Below are 23058 nucleotides of genomic sequence, written 5' to 3'. Positions count from 1 at the left end.
CCTGTAATGCCAGCACTTTGGGAGGCCAAGTTGAAAGGATTGCTCAAGTGTAGGAGTTCAAGACCAGACTGGGCAATAAAGTGACACCCATTTCTACAAAAAACAAATTAAGAAATTAGCTGGACATGATGGCACATGCCTGTGGCACCAGGCACATGGCAGGCTGAGGCAGGAAGATCACTTGAGCCCAGGAGGTGGAGGCTGCACTCCAGCCTGGGCAAGTGAGTGAGACCCCGTCTCAAAAACAGATAAAGTGGACAGAAAATAGGTCGGTAAGGACTATTATCATTTGAGGGACAAGCCCCCAGTGGAGTAGCCACTAGAGTGGGAAGAGGAAAAGCAAATGAGGATAATAAAAGGAGAACGAGTTCAAGATAGGAGAAGCTGTGGTCACAGTGCTGAATGCTGCCAAGCAGTGACTTGATTCATGAACACTCACTGGATGCTGATGCTGTGCCACTCTTCTAAGTGCTGGGGTAGAGGAGAGGACAGGTGGAACACAGTTCTTGCTTTTATGAGCTTATATTCTAGGAAGATGGAACTTAAGGTAGTATGAAAAAGCAGGGGCTGGGCGCGGTGGCTCACGCTTGTAATCCCAGCACTTTGGGAGGCCGAGGCGGGCGGATCACAAGGTCAGGAGATCGAGACCATGGTGAAGCCCCATCTCTACTAAAAATACAAAAAATTAGCCGGGCGTGGTGGCAGGCGCCTGTAGTCCCAGCTACTCGGAGAGGCTGAGGCAGGAGAATGGCGTGAACCTGGGAGGCGGAGCTTGCAGTGAGCAGAGATTGCGCCACTGCACTCCAGCCTGGGTGACAGAGCGAGACTCCGTCTCAAAAAAAAAAAAAAAAAAAAAGAAAGAAAAAGCAGGAATAGGAAGCAGGATAAAGGGTAAAGGGATACAGAGTGAGTGGGGGCTGTTTTAGGTAGAATGATAAGGAAGAGCCTCTCTAGAGAGCTGACATTTGAACAGTGACCTGACTGAAGGAACATTAGACAAGAGTGCTGACATTACAGGCAGCAGGATGACTGCTACGACAGACAGAAATGCATTTCTTAGAGTTTGGGGAACAAACGGCAAGGTGACCAGCATGGTCAGAGTGAAGAATGAGGGAAACAGTGGAGATGAGGCCCCTCAGGCAGTACCATAGCTCACAGGGCCTTTTGGCTTGTAGGCCGTTGGAAGAATTTAAGGTTTTACTCCAGTTTGATGGGAAGGTCATGGTAGATCTTGAGCAGGGTAGTGCCATGCTCTAAATGAAGAAGTTATGCTGGCTGCTTTGGGGACAGTAAGCCATAATTGGGAGGCAGAGTGGAGGCAGCGAAGAGGGTTAAGAAGCAACTAGGGTAATACAGGTGAGCAGTGACAGACTGTGGGTCACCATCAAACCATGCAGACCACCAGTGAAGGTAGATGTAAGAGGCATTGCACACAGATTGGAGCAGGGAAACTGAAATGCAGGTATTTGGCCCCAGCACCTAGGCAAATGGCAATGTATGCAGAGCTTTAGTTTGTCAGCGTGAAGGCACAAGAGACAAATGCCTGTTGGCAAGAGGAGCCTTGGGAGAATCATGCCAGCAGGGGCAGGCAGTGTAGCTGAAGGAGAGATGGAAGATGAGGAGCTGGTATGAGGGGATGGTGCTGTGAGCACCAGTGAGAGGACACAGTTGGAGAGGAGTGGGGAGTGGGATGGGCACAAAGGAAACACAATTTGGAGGAAATCTCTGGTAGAGAGGAAGAAAATCTTCAGAAAGAGGTGATTGTGGGAACAGTGTGCTGCAAAAGTGAGATGGGATCAACTGCACTGAGGGAAGAGTTGGCATCAGTGGGAATAAATTCTCAAACTCACCCAGAAGGGCACATGGCATGGATGAGTGTCAGCAGGTGAGCAGCTTAGCAGGAAAGGGGACAGGAAGTAGAGGGCTTGCCATGTTGTTTCAGAGGTCTCTGATTCCTACACAGTTGAACCCTGGGAGAGAGGTTCACTCTTGAAATACTTGAGAGTGCAGAGTTTGGGAGAAAGGGAGCAGAATCTGTAAAACGTCATGTTCAATAGCAATTTGTTTCTGAAAACATACTTGAGTTTGGTAGTGTTCAGATCAGTATCAGATCTGGCAGTGTTCTGCAATCTGATACCCTCCAGACAAGAAATAAACTCACTTATTTATATAAACTTTTGTCCTTTTGTTTCAATGTAAAGAGTTCAAGTAGCTTACAGACATACTTTTCTGCAGAGCACCCTCTGAGGTAACAACACCTCACAGCTCACCTTTAATCTTTACTCAGCTGTTCACTTTGCCCAATTCTTCATAGGACAGATGTTTGATAGATGTAAAGTAATTCATGGGATTGTCTCACCAACTGCCTGGCAGGTGTAGAGGAATCCCAGGGATACAGAGACTGGCAGTTGTTTCCACCCTAGAACCAACAGAATTGTCTAAGTTGCAGATGATGTAAGACAGAATAAATTTTTATGAAGTGATCATGAAGATGTCTAAAATAGGGGCTGTGAGAAGGACCATCCTTTATACACGTGGGTTTCTTATCAAGCAACCAACTGAATACGGCAAATGTTTTACAACCCCACAGACTTGGGCCTGCCATGCTGCTCTACACAGCAGCTGCTGGGAGGCTCTCTTGACCAGCAGTTTTTTAAGCTAGTGCCACAGAAGGGTGAGTTTTGTGAAAAGGAGATTAACATTTGCTCACTATTACATGGGTTTTACATATTCAAGCTTGACGTACTTGTGAAATTCCCATCTACCTACCAGCTCCGTGTGAGACATTACATGTGGTAGGCACTTAAGGATTTATTGAATGACTTTAATCCACACTGGGCCTGTATGTGTGCTGTCTTTTGTAAGTGTGAAGGTGACAACACTTCCTGTCTTCATGATACCCTTGGCTGAGATGTACGGTCATTCTTGTGACCAAAATTGGCTGTGAATTTCCATTGGCAGAGTAGGTAGCAGAAGTATCTGACCTATGATTGTGATATGGCCCCTTGTTTGGCCTGATCAAGCAAATCTCTGTAGAACATAAGCACTTACTTTCTGGTCAAAACCAGAAGAAATCTGTCATTCATAAGGATTCTTATCACATCACTTAAATTGAGCTAAGTCAAAGGCCAGTTCTCTGTTTTGCAGATATACATAGAAAGACTTGTAAGTTATGCTGATATCAACATTTGTCCAACTAACTGGAAGAGGATTGTCTTGGGAGCCATTCTTCTTGCCTCCAAGATTTGGAGTGATATGGCTGTGTGGAATGAGGACTACTGCAAGCTCTTTGAGAACATTACAGTTGAAGAAATGTGAGTTTGTACAGTTTTTGTGAACTAACCATTTGTCAGTACTTTATCTGCTCCCATAAATTTAAACATTTTAAGAAATATTTTAAAAGGTTACATTGTGCAGATAATGAAAATGGGCATAAACACCACACATATTTTTCCATCTAGCTTTAGAACAAGAGTTCATATTTTTCATTGTTTGCTGGTAGGTCTTGGTAAATTGATGTTTTAATAATCTGCTCATAAATTGAAAAGTATTTTTCTGGTGAATATTTTTGGCATTATCCTACCAGTGTACTACCAGAACATAATGATACAGTAAATATCTTTATGGCTTTTTCAAAGCTGTGTGCAAGTTCCAGTCTCTTTGTAAGGAGCACATGTGTAGCCTTTGAAATAATTATTTGGCCAGTGACAGGTCTAGGGCCTCTGGATTGTGAAAAATGTGTAGTTTCACCCTGAGTTACACATTGTGAATTTGCCTTTGCTGGTCTTCCCCCTGCTTTTTTCTGAAGTTCTGTTTTATAGAAACCTTGAGATACAGAACAGCACAGATCCCTGTGCCCCTGTCCCATCCCCAATAGGAGTGTTGCATGTGTTTAGAAATTGGGCTGATGAGTTAGAAGTTCCAGTGTTCCCCTCAGGCAGTCTGAGAAACATTGCTAGAGCATCACCCAGTGCTCACCACACTCAAGAGGTTCCTGGGGCACTCATACAACCACAGCAGCATTTTGCGGGCCCCAGTTACCTGTGAGAGTGCAAGAAATCTTGCTGAGTCATGGGGTTGCTCACAGATGGCACCAACATGATGCTGAAACAGAAGCTTCATGGGGTCTTTCTTCCAGTATAGCCTCATGACTGCTGTAAAGGGAAGGGCCTTGGAGCTGGAAGGTAGAGAGAGCCAGGGAGGCATTTCGAGCAGAGGCTCTCACAGTGTCCACTAGACAGTGAGAATGGCTTTGTGGGCGACACTTAGGGAAACCTGAAGGAATACTTCTTGATGACATTGAGCAGCATATGAAGATCAAGATCATGACAGGCAGTGGCAAGAGGTTTTTTTTAAAACATTTGCCTATTACTCCAGATAAGACTGTCATTCAGAACGTATGAAGCCACAGGGTTGGAGCCTGATGACTGAATAGCAATCTCTGCCAGTTGTGCTCCCCACAGAAATAACAAATTTAGCAACTATCTAAATAAAAAAGCACCTGCATAAGAACTAAAAATCGGGTAAGTGATCATAATACATGCTTTTCACTTCTTATCACTGAAAGAGGCACTGAAGAGCATAGAAAAGACAGTCTTGAATTGCTGATGCCACCCCTCCCCCATGTCCCAGCAGTGGACCTGTGGTGAGGAGAGGGGCTACATGCTTGGGGGAGTGAGAGCACTGTAGCTGTGGGACTTTGCTCTGAACTCAGTGCTGCCTTGTCATAGCAGAAAGAAAAACAAGGCTGCACTCATCCAATGCCAACCCATGGAGGAAACATTTAGACTAGCCCTAGCCAGAGAGGAATTGTTCATCCCAGTGGTTGAAACTTGAGTTGTGAAAGCCTGGCTACTGTGGGATAAAATACTCTGGGGTCCTTAATAAACCTGAAAAGCTGTCTAGGACACAAGGACTGCAACTCTTAGGCAAGTCCTAGTGCTGTGCTGCACTTGGAGCCAGTGTATTTTGTGGCATGTGACCAAGAGTGACAGCAGCTGGGGCAGCTAGGGAGTGCTTGCCCACCCCTCCTCCAACCCTAGACAGTGCAACTCACAGCTCTGACAGAGACCTCTTTCTTCTGCTTGAGGGGAGGAAAGAGGAAAGAGGACTTTGTCTTGCAACTTGGATACTGGCTCAGCCACAGTAGGAGAGGGCACTGGTCAGAGTCATGAGACCCCCATTTTAGATCCCAGCTTTGGGATAACATCTCTAGACAAACTCTGGGCCAGAAGGGAAACTGCTGCCTTAAAGGGACTCAGTAATGGCAGGATTCATTACTTTCTGATGCAAGAGCCCTTGGGCCCTGAAGAAACATCAGTGGTGACCAGGTAGTACATGCCATGGCCCTCGAGTGAGATTCAGAGATGTGCTGGCTTTAGGTGTGACCTAGCACATCCCTAGCTGTGGTGGCTGTAAGGAGAGACTCCCACTGCTTGAGAAAAGCCGAGGGAAGAGTTAAGAGGATTTTTCTTGAGCTTAGATACCAGCTCAGCTACAGTGAAAAAGAGCATCAAGTGGGCTGTTAGAGTCCCCGATTCAGGCCTTGGCTCTTGCTTTGGCTCTTGGATGGCATCTCTGGACCTACCCTGGGCCAGAGGGTAGCCCACTGCCCTGAAGAGTGAGTTCCAGGCCAGGCAGCATTCACCACAAGCTGACTGAGAGCACTTAGGCATTGAGTGAGCATCAGTGGTGACCTGACAGTAATCCTCATGGGACTGTGTTAAGGGTGTACGTGGGGACAAACTACTCTACCTGGGGAAAGGGGAGGGAAGGGTGGGAAGGGATTTGCCTGGTGGATTCAGTGCCAGCTCAGCCATGGTAGAGCAGAACACCAGGTAGATATCTAAGGTTTATGACTCCAGCCCTGGCTCCCAGATAGCACCTCTGAACCCATCCAGGGACCAGGGGAACTTACTGCACTTAGGGAAAGGACAGAAGCATGGCTGACTTCACTACCTGCTAATTGTAGATCCCAGGGGCCTTGAGTGAAATAGGTAGGCAGTGGGTAGTTGTTACAGTGGGCCTTGTCCCGCCACAGTGCTGTGCCAGCTTCAGACCTAGTGCTGTCTTGACAGACCTAGTGCTGTCCCAATGGTGGCCACAGGGGTGCTCTTATTGCTCCTCTCCCAGCTCCAGGCAGCCTGGCACAGAGAGAGAGACTTCATTTGTGGGGAAGTAAGGGAAGAAGTAAGTCTCTGTCTGCTAATCCAGAGAATTCCTCCAGGTCTGATCTCAGACCACCAATGTGGTACCTCCACAAGTCTGCAAAAAACAACTACATTCTTCACAGAAATAGAAATAAAAAATGAATCCTAAAATTTACATGCAACTACAAAAGACTCAGAATATCCAAAGCTATCCTGAGCAAAAATCAAACAAAACTAGAGGAATCAGATTATCTGATTTCAAATTATACTCTCTATCTATAGTAACTAGAACAGCATGGCACTGGCATAAAAACAAATACATAAACCAATGGAACAGAATAGAAAACCCAGAAACCAGTTTATACATCTGCAGTGAACTCATTTTCAGCAAAGGTGCCAAGCACATACAATGGGGAAATGACAGTCTCGTCAATAAATGGTGCTGGGAAAACTGGATATCCACATGCAGAAGAATGAAACTAGACTATACAAAAATCAATTCAAAATGGATTAAAGATTTAAAACTTGGCTGGGTGCTGTGGCTCACACCTGTAATCCCAGCACTTTGGGAGGCCAAGGTGGGAGGATCGCTTGAGCCTAGGAGTTCGAGACTAGCCTGGGCAATGCAGTGAGATTCTGCCTCTATTTTTTTAAAAATTAAAACTTAAAAAAGATTTAAATCTAAGACCTCAAATATGAAACTAAAATAAAACATTAGGAATACTCTCCAGGATATTGGACTGGGCAAATATTTCTTGCAGAATGTTTCAAAAGCACAGGCAGCCAAAGCAAAAATGGGCAAATTAGATCACATCAAGTTAAAAAGCTTCTGCACAGCAAAGGAAACAATCAACAAAGTGAAGAGACAATCTACAGAATGGGGGAAGATATTTGAAAACTATCTGACAAGGGATTTATTACCAGAATATTTAAGGAGCTCAAATAACTCCATAGAAAAAAATCTAATCTGATTTTTAAAATGGGCAAAATATCTGAATAGGCATTTCTCAAAAGAGGACACATTAGCCAGGCTTGGTGGTATGTGCCTGTAGTTTCAGTTTGGGAGGCTTAGGTGCGAAAATTACCTAAGCCTGGGAGGTCGAGTGATTATGCCACTTTACTCCAACCTGAGTGACAAAGTGAGACCCTGTTCCAAACTCCTTAAGAAAGGCAAACCAATGACAAATAGGTATATGAAAAGATACTAAACATCAACATCATTGATTTTCAGAGAAATGCAAATCAAAATTACAGTGAGAGATTATCTCACCCCACTTAAAATGGCTTTTATTCTAAAGATAGCCAATAACAAATTCTGGTGAGCATATAAAGAAAAAGTAACCCTCGTACACTTTTAGTGGGAATGTAATTTAAGTACAACCACCATGGAGAACAGTTTGGGAGGTCCTCAGAACTAAAAATAGAGCTTCCATATGATCCAGCAATCCCACTGCTTGGTATATATCCAAAAGAAAGGAAATCAGTATATCAGAGAGATACCTGCATTCTCATGTATATTGCAGCAGCACTATACACAACAGCCAAGATTTGGAAGCGTTCTTTTTTTTATATACGCTTTTATTTTTCCGTGATTACAAACACAACTGAATATCAAATGCACAAAGTAAGAATTATACAGGGAAAAAAATCAGATACGTTCATATATATATCACCTTTCCAAGGCTATTTGCATCCAGAATAACCTTGGTTTGCCAGAGCCAATAGAAAGAAGTCACAAAATCGCCTTTAGTCAAATTTGTGTGTTTGCTTTCTTCTATAATTCCAATATCTCCATCAATTACTTGAGATAGCTGCCAAGGTGTTATATAATCAGTGCCAGTGTCTTCATTCATTCTACAATGAAGGCTGTCACTTCACACTTGGAAGGTTGCAAAGCGGCCGGGCAGAGGCGCTCCTCACTTCCCAGACGGGGCAGCTGGGCAGAGGCGCTCCTCACTTCCGAGACGATGGGCAGCCGGGCAGAGGCACTCCTCACCTCCCAGACAAGGCGGCGGCAGGGCAGAGGCGCTCCTGACTTCCCAGACAGGGCGGCTGGGCAGAGGTGCTCCTCACATCCCAGACAATGGGCGGCCGGGCAGAGGCGATCCTCACTTCCCAGACGGGGCAGCTGGGCAGAGACACTCCTCACTTCCCAGACGGGGCGGTCGGGCAGAGGCGCTCCTCACATTCCAGACGGGGCGGACAGGCAGAGGCGCTCTTCACTTTCCAGACGGGGCGGACAGGCAGAGGCGCTCTTCACTTTCCAGACGGGGCGGCCTGTCAGAGGCGCTCCTCACATCCCAGACGATGGGCGGCCAGGCAGAGACGCTTCTCACTTCCTAGACAGGGTGGCGGCCGGGCAGAGGCTGTAATCTTAGTACTTCAGGAGGCCAAGGCAGGCCACTGGGAGGTGGAGGTTGTAGCGAGCCGAGATCACGCCACTGCACTCCAGCCTGGGCAACATTGAGCACTGAGTGAGTGAGACTCCGTCTGTAATTCCAGCCCTTCTGGAGGCCGAGGTGGGCAGATCACTCGAGGCCAGGAGTTGGAGACCAGCCTGACCAATGCGCGAAACCCCGTCTCCACCAAAATTACAAAAAGCAGCCAGGCCTGGTGGTGTGCGCCTGCAATCCCAGGCATTCAGCAGGCCGAGGCAGGAGAATCACTGGAGCCCCAGGCAGGGAAGTTGCAGTGAGCCGAGATTATGTCACTGCACTTCAGCCTGCGCAACAGAGGGAGACCGTCTCACCAGAAAAAGAAAGAAAGAGAGAGAGAGAGAGAGAGAGAGAGGAAGGGAGGAAGGGAGGGAGGAAGGAAGGAAGGAGAGAGAAAAGAAACAGAATGCCTGGAAGCATTCTTAGTGTTCATCAACAGATGAGTGGCTAAAGAAAATGTGGTACATATACACAATGGAGTACTAGTCAACCATAAAAGGGAACAAGATCCTGTTATTTGCAACAACATGGATGGAAATGTTAAGTGAAACAAGCCAGACAAGGAAAGACAAACTTCACATATTCTCACTTATTCGTGGGAGCTAAAAATTAAAACAATTTATCTCATGAAGATATAGAGTAGGAGAATTATTAGCAGAGTCTGGTAAAAGTAGTATGGGGGATGAGGAGTAAGGGGTAATGGTTAATAGGTACACACATATAGTTAGAAAGAATAAATAAGATCTAATATTTGATAACACAACAGGGTGACAACAGTCAATAATTATTTAATTGTACATTTTACAGTAACTAAAAGAGTGTAGTTGAATTATTTATATAAAAAAAGATACATGCTTGATCTGCAATGGATTCTCCATTTACCTTGATATGATTCTTACACATTCTAGGCCTGTATCAAAATATTTTATATACCCCATAAATATATACACCTACAATGGACCCCCAAATTTTTAAAGACTTTTATTTAAAGACCACAGTGTATATTTACAACTAAAATGAGGCTTCTTGTGACTAAGAAGAGACTAGTGATGGTTGATTGCTGTTCAAATGGCTGCTAAATTACCAGTTTGCTAGTAGTATAAATTATTAGCCATCCAATTATTTGTTAATAGTATAAACTATCACCATGAGTTGTCATGGTGATATTGCTAGTAGCCATTATAGTAAAGGATGTAACAGAAAATGAATTTGAAACAAATAGAAGTACTTTGAAAGTTGCAGATGCTAAAGTACGCTTAACCAGTTATGAGTCTGTAAACTGGTTTCTTTTTTTTCTTTTTTGAGACGGAGATTCACTCTTGTTATCCAGGTGGGAGCGCAATGGCGCAATCTTGGCCTCTTGGCTCACTGCAACCTCTGCCTCCCAGGTTCAAGCGATTCTCCTGCCTCAGCCTCCCGAATAGCTGGGGTTACAAGCATGTGCCACCAAGCCCGGCTAATTTTGTATTTTTAGTGGAGATGGAATTCCTCCATGTTGGTCAGGCTGGTCTCGAGCTCCTGACCTCAGGTGATCCACCCGCCTCGGCCTCCCAAAGTGCTAGGATTACAGGCATGAGCCAGTGTGCCCAGCTTGTAAACTGGTTTCTTGAAGGGAGTAAAAGTTGTAATTATGAACACTTAGCTCCACTATAATGGCAGTTAAATTGGTCTCAAATCCTGCAGCTAATCTGGTGAGACTCTAACTCTAGTTACAAGGTCAGAGAATACAAAGGGCAATGTGCAGGTTTCCACAGATATGAGCTCCAGAAGCAGCGGTGGCAGAGGCCAGCTCCAAAACGACCAGTTCTACACAACGCTGTTTGTGAACGCAGAAGCACCAGGAGCTATTCTCTGAACAAGAGCTATGTTTGTGATCTTTGGAAATTGAAAAACATTATGACAAAGTATTTAATGTACACTTATCTTGTCCCTTTGCTGTTGATTATTTATAATGGTCTCTTTTTGACAGTAAATTGAACCATTTAAAAATTAGTGTCTATCAGATTTTTCTTAAAAGTTTTCAACATCTATTTGTCTTGTTAGAATATATTTTCCTTCAGAAACATCACTAATTATCAGGGAAATGAAAATTAACATCACAATGTAATACTACCTTCCCCCTGCAAGAATGGCCATAATTAAAAAATCGGAAAATAATACATGTTGGTATGGATTTGGTGGAAAGGGAACACTTACACTGCTAAAGAGAATGTAAACTAGTACAACCATTATGGAAAACAGTACTGCCATTCAATCCAGCAATCTCACACTGGGTATCTACCCAAAGGAAAAGAAGTTGTATGAAAAAGACACATGTACATGCATGTTGGTAGCAGCACAATTTGCAAGTGCAAAAATGTAGAACCAGCCTCAATGCCCATCAGTGAATGGGTAGATAAAGAAAATGTGGAATATATACACCATGGAATACTGCTGAGCCATAAAACAGAATGAAATAATGGCCTTTACGCAACTTGGATGGAACTGGAGGCCATTATTCTAAGTGAAGTAACTCAGGAATGGAAAACCAAATATCATATGATCTCACTTATAGGTAGGAGCTAAGCTATGAGGATGCAAAGGCATAAGAATGATATAATGGCCCTTGGGGACAAGGAGGAAGGTTGCAAGGAGGGTGAGGGATAAAAGATTATATAGTGAGTATAGTGTACATTGCTCAGGTGGTAGGTGCACCAGAAGCTCCAAAATCACACCTAAAGAAGTTACCCATGTAACCAAAAACCACCTGTACCTCAAAAACTATTTAAATAAACTTTAAAAACATTATTGAAAACTTACACACACACATACACACACATACACACATACGTGTAAGTTAGACTAAGCAGCTCCTATTCAGAAAATTTGCTTTGCCTGTAAAGGATATTCTATTCAGCCATTTAAAAAACAACAACAAACTGAGAAGATACATATCATGTAGGGATAATGGTTTTCTTCAATAACTAAACTATTAATAAACACGATAATTCTATAAAATACTGTATTTTACACAGTTAAAATATGTTTGTGGAAAAACATAAAAGAGATTATGAAGTGCATATGTTCCTATAGTAAATTAAGTTCTGATCAGCTGATTATTCAAACATTATCTGATTTGCATTCATATAGCATTATGGTTATATGAATAGGAAATTAATGTTGGAAGTAGTTTCAGTTGGGTTTTCAGTTAAACAAATGAGAAAACCACATATCTGCTTATATCCTAACTGCTTTCCATACCAGAGAACATCAAGCATTTGTTGACTAAGCCAGTGGATAAAACATTAACATGTTAAAACCAAGGAACCAAATATGTTGTTGAGGTATTAATTGTTTTTATACAATTAAGTCTTTACAAAGATTACTATGAAAGTGGTAAGATTACTCTAGTTTTATATTTATTTAAACATTTGACAAAGTGCTGGATACAGTGGCTCATGTCTGTAATACCAACATTTTGGGAGGCCAAGGTGGGAGTATCACTTGATCACAGGATTTAACACCAGCCTGGGCAATAAGTGAGACCTTGTCTCTACAAAAAGAATTTTAAAAAATAGCCCAGCTGAGTGGCATGAGCCTGTAGTTCCAAGCCTTGAAAGGCTTAGGCGAATGGATCATTTGAGCCTGGGAGGTTGAGTCTGCTTTGAGCTAGGATCATGCCACTGCACTTTAGCCTGAGTAACAGAGCAAGACCCTGTCTCAAAAAAAACAAAAACAAACGCCAAATAATCATGTGGCAGAAGGCTGCTCCCAGCCTGTTCCCCTCTCACTGCATTCAACTCATCTCCATATTCTGTTCTGGCCAGGGGTGACAGATGCTGAGCACCCTGGGGTTTTATTTCCAACTCAGGAGAAACACTGTGTAAGGCCAGCGCCCTACCAGAAGACATCTCATAAAATGGGTTTAGTCTAGCCAAGATGTCTCTCTTTGATCTTTCTACCATCCAAAGTGTAAAGAGTACTCCTGCCCCATAATAGTGACAGCTAATAAATGGCATCCATCATTTCCATCATCTGATCACTACTGCGATGCCTTGGGAGTGAGCATGGAGTCTGAGTTGTGCAATGGACCCTCAAGAATGACCCCTGAGACAGGTGCACGAGTGCAGAAGAGGCTGTTCCCCTTTCTCTTCATCCCACACTTGGGGCGCTGGATGCAGAATGGACTGTGAGCAGCTGTGCCCTGTTTGGAAATTAGTGTAGGAATCCACCTGCATAGCCTATATTTGTTTCAAAGCAGAATTTGGAGCCATTCTAGTAGCTCAGTGTGATGTTTTTAAATAAATAGAGAAAAATTTTATTTAACTGTCTTAACAAAAAAATACTGCCGTTAAATTCATACAGTATTGTTTAAAGAGTGTCTACAAAATTCTAACCTCAGTGTTATCTTGCAAAACAAGCGAAGTACAGAGACCTTTTCAAATGAAGAATCACTGAGAAAAAAAATTTATAAGTAGTATAACATTTACTTATGTACATTTTTGAAGATTATACAATAATCAAGTTACATCAAGTTTTCCAATTTATAACACTGATAGGATTTCCCTCTAGGGGAAGTTTTCACATAAATGTTGAAGAAATTGTTAAAACTGAAAACTTTTCTGAATTTGGTAATCTACTGGGGTTCCAATCCAGTGTGCTTTCTTATATTTAGAAGGTCTATCTACAGTGTGTGATATTATGGGTCTTGGAGCAAATATCACGTAAATGAAGGCATTTCCACATTCTATACATTCATAGGTTTTATTTCAGAAATGAGTTCTTATCTTCATGTGAAACTGGAACAACTGAAGACCTTACCACATGTTTGTATTTATAAGAATTTTCTCCATTGAATCCTTTCATGTTTTCAAAGAAATGAAAAAGCTGAAGGCTTTACCATGTTTCTTAACCTTGTCATTTTTCTCCATATTAAATTTGAATATGTTTTTGAAAGCATGTGGGAAAATCAAGTTTATTAACACATTTTTTACATTCATGTTTTTTTTTTTCCAGTACAAGTTTTTCTAAGTTTTCAAAAGAAGAACTGGGAAAGTTGCATGCTTTCTTGTATTTCTTTGATGGATAGAGTTCTGTACAGTGCGAGTTCTTTCATGTGTTCTAATAAACTGGAGCACATGATGGCTGTACCACATTTCTTACATGAGAATAATGTTTTTGAACATAGCCCAGTGTATTAACATTTTTCTATGTTGGTTTTGTTGTGTTTCTCCTTCCCCAGGAATGAGTTGGAATGGCAATTCTTGAAGCTAATTAAATATCAACGTTTCTGGCAGCATTTGTACCAAATACTACTTCTATCATCGCAGCTTGGAACACAAGCATGGCTTGTACTTGCCAGATTACCTTCTTGAACAGAGAACGAGCATGGAAGCTGGAGGTAAGGCTATGACATTACCAAGTGGGTTTTCAGTCAAACACCAATGCCAGCATCTGTGACTATGTCATATTAAGTAGTGATTAGAAAAATGGAAAACTTCAAAATTAACATACTGAAGAGCTTATTAACCTTTTGGCATTCTGTTTCCTGTATCTTTTATGGTTTTTACAAGGATCTACATTATTTGAAAATTATGGATATTCTCTCTTCTGTGACCATAATTCAGATTTTTTTTTTTTTTTTTTTTTTGAGACGGAGTCTCTCTCTGTCACCCAGGCTGGAGTGCAGTGGCTTCATCTCGGCTCACTGCAAGCTCTGCCTCCCAGGTTCATGCCATTCTCCCACCTCAGCCTCCCAAGTAGCTGGGACTACAGGTGCCCACCACCAAGCCCAGCTAATTTTGTTTTTGTATTTTTAGTAGAGATGGGGTTTCACTGTGTTAGCCATGATGGCCTCAATCTCTTGACCTCGTGATCTGCCCACCTCCGCCTCCCAAAGTGCTGAGATTACAGGCATGAGCCACCACGCCTGGCCAGAATGTTTTAATCAAATTGAATTCATTCTTAATGAATTTGAAGCTTTGCCCTTTCAAATAACCATACATTAATGATTTCTTGCCATTGTATTCCTAATGATGTCTACATACATAATGCACTTACCACGCTTGACTTTTTTATTACTCAGTTTGCAAATTTATGTAATTTTTCAGTTTGCAAATTTATGCAATTTTTTTTTTTGCAATGGAGTCTCTCTCTGTTGCCCAGGCTGGAGTGCAGTGGTGCCATCTCGGCTCACTGCAACCTCCGCCTCCTGGGTTCAAGCGATTCTCGTGCCTCAGCATCCTGAGTTGCTGTGATTATAGGCACCCACTACCACACCTGGCTAATTTTTTGTATTTTCTAGTAGGTATGGTGTTTCACCAAGTTTTCCAGGCTGGTCTTGAACTCCTGATCTCAGGCGATCCACCCACCTTGGCCTCCCAAATTGCTGGGATTACAGGTTTGAGCCACTGCACCCAGCCAAATTTATGTCATTTTCTACTGTATATACCACAGTGCAATCAGTCCCAGGGGTTTATTAGACAAAGCATTAGTGCCTAAGCTGAGAGACCTGCACTTAGACTGTATAAGGTGTGCATGTCTCAAGTACTGGATGCAGGAAGTACATGGGATTTTACTGGAAATGATAACTTTTATGGGACAAAGTAATATTTATGGTTTGTGACTTTTGGTAAGTACACAACAAAATGACTCACAGCTGACAAGGATGAACATTTAAAATAGGCGTGTTCTGTGATAACATGTAAATATTTTTAAATAATTAATTTTTCTACCATAATTAATGTGCAAGTGAAGTAGTGCCTTTTGATGCTTTAGTCATTAGACTTCGTTGACATTTCAATACAATCCAGCACATGCCTGCCTCGTTAAAATTTGCTTTGAGTACATAATAACTACTATAGATTGGGTAGAATTTGAATAGATTAATTAACTTTTTGCAAAAGTGTGCGTTCATTATGTTTAAGGAACAAGTGCACAAGTAACAGATGATACTGTTGTTAGAAGCCTGTCACAATACTGTGACATTTTTGGGAGCCCAATTTTTAAGTAACTTAATAAAACAAGTTCCCTTTTGCAACAGCAATCTAATTCTAGCCCTAAAAGATTACGTTAGTGAGTTGACAGAATTTGGCAGTGTAAACCTCATCCAAAGTAGCTGTAACTGAACGATCTAAAGGAGTTGCAGGTGTGGCTTATTATAAGTGGTGATTGTTAAAAGGTTAGAAACCTTTTTAAAATTGTACCTCTTTTCTATTTGACATTCTTAGGCTTTTTCAAGGATGGAACAAGATGAAATCTTCCATAGTGCTGCTGAAAATGGGTCTTTGAGTGCTGATGATTTAATTCATCTTCAGTGTGCTAAGGCCATCCTCTTCTGAAGGAAGAAATGAAGGGTAATGTAACATCTGAACCCCTCATCAAAAAAGACAGGAAAATATCACCTCTCCTGCTAAATAAAGAACTAGACAAGTTGATATTTTCAAAAGAAGAAACACCTCAATTCAAGTTAACTCAAGGACAACTAAGATTGCACTTCGTAGTAAAGAATGGGACTTTGTCAGGGTAGCAACACACTCTTACACTCTTCTGTCCCTTTTAATGTAAACAAAGTTATAAAAACCACTCCAAAGACTCCTGCCCATGCACAGGTATTTGCTTAGTGTGTAGGCTGATAGCTGTAAACTATGTAAGGCTTTTAAAACAATAGTTTAACTTTTTAGATTTTAAAGATAACTTTTCTGTTTTTTTTTCACATTTTTTCTTTCTTCCAATATTGTTGCATATGCATTTGGAATCAATATGGTATTACTATTAAAACATCGGACTCGGCTGGGTGTAGTGGCTCACACCTGTAATCCCTGCACTTTGGGAGGCCAAGGTGGGCGGATCACGTCAGGAGATCGAGACCATTCTGGCCAACATGGTGAAACCCCGTCTCCACTAAAAATACAAAAATTAGCTGGGCGTGGTGGCACATGCCTGTAGTCCCAGCTATTAGGGAGGCTGAGGCAGGAGGATCGCTTGAACCCAGGAGGTGGAGGCTGCAATGAGCCAAGATTGTGCCACTGCACTCCAGCCTGGTGACAGAGCAAGACTCCTTAAAAAAAAAAAAAAAAAAAGGGACTTAACGTCTGTACAAAGTGTATGTATCGTATGTACATTTTGTGGGTGTGTATCTACAGAATATATGTAATGTAGATGAGAGATTTAGTGACTTGATATGAGTTTGGTGCAGGTAGATTTATTACTGAGCCAAATGAGGCACATACCAAGTCAGTAGTTCAAATGCAGACCTTCAATACTCTTTATGATGTCCAGATATGTACAGTAACTATCCCATCCGGTGTAGACACTGTCATGTTAAATCCAGAACTTACACATCAGAGCCAGTGATATTTTATTTGTAGACAATTAACTTGAATCTTTAAATTATTACTGGTAAGTGATTATAAATCTGCTTTACCTTTTATCTAAAAAGCTAAATCCTTGTGGCATTAAGATTTTCTTTCTCCAACCCCAGTTTCCATTTCTTGGAGACACATTGCTGTTCAGCCAATTGCGTGGTGATATTTAGGGGAAAGACAGAAATAATTCCTACCATCTGGATTTTTCCAGTTTTGGGAAGGGAGGAAAACTATCTCCAAAGACAATGAAAATCCATTCTTTTTTTTTTTAATTCAACAATATTTATTAAAATACAAAAATACATTTTTCTCACATTACAATCAGTGTTCTTTTGTTGGCAATTCCCCACCCCCACCCATACCAGCTCCTTTCAAATCTGAACCCCTTATTTCCTTTTAAAGCTAAAATAATAACTGAAAGAAGTTACATAATTAAATGGACCAGAATAACAGAGATCTCTGCCTTCCCCACCCACCCTTTCTCTTCCACCTTCTCCTGAGGTGGCCTGGGAGAGGGAAGCTTCCCCTCAGTGTGCTCCATTCAACAGGACCCCATGTGGAACTCCATGTGTGCATGCGTGTCACTTGTAACTGTGGATCTCACAGCTTTTTTGTGAACCATCCTGGTTGGGAAAGGCTTCATTACTTTACATGAGCCTCTACCCTTTTCGTCTCTCCCTTTTCTTTGCTACTCATGTTCTGCCCCCACCCCATCACCACAACCAGTTGACATCTGCTGTAATAATCCCTAATGAATCAGCATTTAGAAGAGTCACCAAATCACATGCATGAGAAAAGCTTCCACTCCCAAGCTCCCCAATTCAGACTTCTCTTCCCTCTCCACCTTAAAACAAACAAAATCCTTTTTAAAAATCATAAAATGCCATCATTGTCTACAATCATGTGTCAGATTCCAGGAACAACAGGTGGACATGGCACAATGCTAATTTATGGCCTCCTGTGAATACATTCTCTCTGCTTTACCCTCCCTTCCCACACCCCTGCTGCTGCACCCCTTCAGGGGCCTCCTCCTCTTCCTGGGAAACCCTGAATAGACACATGCCTTGCAGAGTGGGTTACGCCCAACTGCAGGAATCTGGTGCAATGTGAAAGCATTAGACTGAGAGCTACGCCAGCTCCCGTCCTTCTCTGCTCCTTCCTAAGCATTCTGTCAGGCAAGGCACATGTGGAAAATCCATTCTAGCAAGATGGTGTAAGGACCTGCAAAGAAAAACGCACTCCAGGCACACTTGGGGGCACAGTGAAGAGGCTCTCCAGAGGGTGGTACTTCGTGAGCAGAATAGGGGTGGGAGCATCCATATGACAGGATGTTCTGACTTGACACAAGAGTCAGGTGTGTTATCATTCCAGCCAGTACTGCCACTCCCTGGATGTGTCATTTTGAAAAGATTTGTTTTATTTCAACTTGCATTTTTATTAAGTATACAATGCATTTTATTGATAGAGCTTGAAAGATAGGAAAATATTCTCAAACATAAAAATGTGACTATCAGAAAAAAATCTAGTGATATATTTAATTTGTTAAACATTATTTTTACTTGTTCTTCTCCTGAGAATGTCTAATAAGTATATGAGGTCTGTACTTTTTGTGGGTTATTTCAAGCAAAATCTCAGGGCTTAGCTTTAGGAATATTACTGGGTGAGAAGGAAAAATTATTTTCCTTTATAGCTGCAGAGAAATGAATTCATATCCACAAGAAATTGTGGCAGATAAATTAGTGATTTACAAAAAAAACAATTCCTCTTTTCTGTATGGTGTAGTATTTGTGATAGTGGATAAATCTATTCTGTATCCTGTTATCTGGAAGTCTGAGTTTAATGTTAAATTCTATGGGATAAAACTTAACATTCCTGGAAGTGTTAATATATGATTAGTTAATAAGTTATTTGTCATCATAGATATTACACCTAAATGACATGTTTATTGTCTGAAACAGATATTTTGGCTTTTCTTGAAGTATAAAATTTAAGTACCTTTACAATTTCCTTTACCCCTGTAAACATAAGCAGTGATTTTGATAAATTTTGCTGGATTCTTCAAACACTGAGGTTTTTTTTTTTTTTTTGAGATGGAGTTTTGCTGTTGTTGCCCAGGCAAGAATGCAATGGCGTGATCTTGGCTCACTGCAATCTCTGCCTCCCAGGTTCAAGCGATTCTCCTGCCTCAGCCTCCCAAGTAGCTGGGATTACAGGCATGTGCCACTACACCCGGCTAATTTTGTATTTTTAGTAGAGACGGGGTTTCTCCATGTTGGTCAGACTGGCCTCAAACTCCTGACCTCAGGTGATCTGCCCGCCTCAGCCTCCCAAAGTGCTGGGATTACAGGTATGAGCCACTGTGCCTGGCCAAACACTGAGTTTTTTAAAATTTAAAACTAAATGAATAACCTTTACTGGAAATTGGAGAAGTGAGCCCATTGACTGCAGGCTAAGGCCAATCTTGACCTGTCAAAGGAGGTCATGAACAGCACAGTCACTTCTTCCCAGGGAGCCTCCCCTGCAGGCATCCCAGCCTCCTCACAGCAGCCATAGAAGGAGCCTTTATACTGAGAAGCTACAGAGCCATGGAAAGCTGGGAATGCACAGGCAGACGTTTTAAAAGTTGAGATGGGAGGAAGGTTGTGATGTTCTCTGTGAGGGTGTAATTGTTATTGTCCTGAGGCTGTTTCTAGATACTGTCAAATAAATTCAGATGTAGGTAAGAAGTGACTTTATTCTAAAGGAGTATTGGAGTGGGGAAAGCATCAAGCATTAGATCTGCAAGCATCTCAAAAGAGGCAGAAAAGGGCTGTGTTTCATATGGAGGAGCAAACAAGATTAGAAGGAAGGTGGTAGGAAGAGAGGAGAATAGAGAATGGCAAAATCAGATTCAAGCTTAGAGAATGTCAGCCTGTTCTTTGGAGGGGCATAAAGGCAGATTGTATATTGGCTCAGACTGAAAGTGGAGCAGAGTCTGGGAGCCTGAGGAAAAGAGAGAAACTTAAAGTTTGTTTAACAAGTATTTTGTTCTGAACAGCGAAGACAAAATTATTTGTTTACGAGGGAAAAATGAGAATTTAGAGAGTCTGTGCATCTGTGATATGTAAAGGAGGAAGTATCATCTAAATCATAATAAAAAGGGTATTTATTTGCAGTAAGCTGTTCCTGCAGAACACAAAGGATGGAGAGTTCTTAATCATGACTGTTTACCAATATTTACTACCCACCACATCTTTTCCCCCACTTTACTTTGTCCTATACATTTTTTTTCCATTTGGTTTTCCTGAGTTGTATTCTATATAATAACCTGATAAACACAGGTAAAGTTTCTCTAAGTTCTGTGCGTAGTTTTATTGAATTATTAAACTTGAGCCAAGCGGGTTATGGAAGCCCATGATTTATGGACAGTAGCTCAGAAGTATAGATAGAATCGCTAGAACCCAGGAGGCAAATGTTGCAGTGAGCTGAGATCATGCCATTGCACTCCAGGGTGACAGAGTGAGACTCTGACTCAAAAATAAATAAATATATCAAATAAAATCTTTTACATATTTTAAATAAAATCTTGTTTTAACCAATTATTTGTATTTGTTCAATATTTTTAATATCAAAGACCCACCTCCAGAAAGACTTATAATTTTCTTCTTAATCATACCCAACTAAATCATACAACTCTGTTTTCTATAAAAAAAATAAAGTTCCTATTAACTGATCTTATTACAATTTACATAGTTGATTCAAACATGCTTAGACTTTGTGTTTTGCCTAAATATTTCTCTTTCTTGGACAACCCCGTCATTTTATTTTAGGACAAAAAATTTACCACACAAAATTCCTTCTTACATAAAATTGCTTTTTTTCACCTTCTTTATCAAAAATACCTGTTTATATCTTTAACTTTCTTTACATCTCTTATTTCTTGGTTCCTTTTACCTCATTTTATGTATAACTTTTATAGAAGCTTTGAATTAGACAAAAATATTTACCTTTTAATAACACTTTTAAAATGTTTTCCTGTATTATTTAAGTTGGAAATTACTCAGCTACTTAATATCTATTAATAACCTTAGATCCCCAATCATATGACAAGTCTGTTTACAAGTATTTATTCCATTACATTTACAAAATTATTTAATATTTTACCTAGATTATTTATGAAAACTGTGGTAGTCGTTATTTAAGTCAAATTCCCTGTTAACCATTTTTATAGCTGTGAATTTCAGGTGCTTATTTTAGTAATTTTCTTAAGGTTGAAATATAAGGATATTTTTACTAATAACTCAGAATTTAGCTGTTTTCATTAAACCAACACATTCCATGTCTTATTTGTCAAAAATTATACAAGCAAAGATCATTCTGTCTTGGGCTGGGTTTTATAATTTTATAACCCTTATGACAAACCTTATAGTATTCTGCAGGAATAAGCATGAAATCACTTGATCAACACATGCAAACAGGCTGGGCACAGTGGTTCACACCTGTAATCCCAGCACTTTGGGAGGCCAAGGTGGGCAGATCACCTGAAGTCGGGAGTTCGAGGCCAGTCTGACTAACATGGAGAAACCCCGTCTCTACTAAAAATACAAAATTAGCTGGGCATGGTGGCATATGTCTGTAATCCCAGCTACTTGGGAGGCTGAGGCAGGAGAATCACTTGAACCCAGGAAGCCGAAGTTGTTGTGAGCCGAGATTGTAACATTGCACTCCAGCCTGGGCAATAAGAGTGAAACTCTGTCTCAAAAAAGAAAAAACTAATAATTCTTACATTTCTAATATTATTTTGCCGATAATTTGAAAGCCACCTTATTTATAAAAGATTTTACTTAAGTCACATGATCTTGAAAAAACATTTGACTAGTCTTTTTTATAGATATAATGGTTGATTTACGTACTTTTATTTTTCTTTAAGCCAATGAATTAGAGCTATCTATTTACAGTAGAGAAATATTGTGCACACAACACATAAATACATAAACCTATTAGGCACGCTGACGGAAGTATGTCTTATAGATTCATAAGACCTTTTTTTTCCTATTCGAGACTTTAAATTTTTTCCTTTTTTTATTTAAATAGATTTTTGGGGAACAGGTGGTGTTTGGTTACATGGATATGTTCTTTAGTGGTGATTTCTGAGATTTTGGTGCACCCATCACCCGAGCAGTGTACACTACCCAATATGTAGTCTTTTATCCCTCACCCACCTCCTACCCTTTCCCCTAAGTCCCCAAAGTCCATTGTATCATTCTTATGCCTTTGCATCCTCATAGCTTAGCTCCCACTTATGAGAGCATATGATGTTTGGTTTTCTATTCCTCAGTTACTTCACTTAGGATGGTCTCCAGTTTCATCTATGTTGCTATGAATGCCAGTATTTTGTTCCTTTTTATGGGTGAGTAGTATCCATGGCATAAATGCAGTCTAGGGAACTCCAAGGCTACTGAGAGTAGGTGGGATAGAGACATGCATAAGAGTGGATAATTCTTATTCTCTAGGCCCTCCCTGCTTCATGGGTGCAAGCTGCTTTGGTACGTATGAGTGGCACCTGCCAAGGTTGCAGAGACTCAGGGATGCAAGGACTGAAGAGGGAAAGAGGACACTCTTCCTTCTCTCCTTCATGTACCCTGGGTATATCTGCTAGGAGGAGAAGGGAACCAAGTGTGCCTGCCCCTCTTTCTAGATGGGTAGCCATTAATCTTCAGTCTGTACGGCTTTTGAATGTATCCTGAACCCCTGGGACTCCTTTGAAAAAACCTCTTTTCCTTTCTCCTCCTCTCTCCTCTTCACAGGTAGGTAACTGTGTCTCCATACTATGGGACATATTCCTCAGATATATCCTCCAAACTGAGAAAAGTTAATTTCCCAAACCTTAAACTGTTTGGCTTAGGATTGGGCTCAGGAGAAGGGAACCCAGAAGCCCAACATGCTGGCCAAAGGGTCAAGTTTTTTACCAGTTGAGCTTTTGGCCTCCCTCTCCCTGTGCAAACTGGTAAAAGGCCTTGGGACTTTTGAGCTGTCCTTACCCCTCCCCTTGTTTTGTTTTGTTTGTTTTCACCTTGTTGGCCAGGATGGTCTCAATCTCTTGACCTCGTGATCTGCCTGCTGCAGCCTCCCAAAGTGCTGGGATTACAG

General features: G+C 41.3%; 1 pseudogene; it reads left to right on the top strand.

Annotated features, from left to right (window-relative positions):
- Positions 1-15903, top strand: part of LOC100600559 — a 47848-nt pseudogene extending 31945 nt beyond the window's left edge.
- Positions 15904-23058: the final 7155 nt, after the last annotated feature.

This window comes from Nomascus leucogenys, chromosome 18, assembly GCF_006542625.1.
Source record: "Nomascus leucogenys isolate Asia chromosome 18, Asia_NLE_v1, whole genome shotgun sequence".
Classification (NCBI taxonomy): Eukaryota; Metazoa; Chordata; class Mammalia; order Primates; family Hylobatidae; genus Nomascus; species Nomascus leucogenys.
The sequence above is the reverse complement of the archived record's forward strand: the minus strand, read 5'-3'. Positions and strand labels throughout refer to the sequence as shown.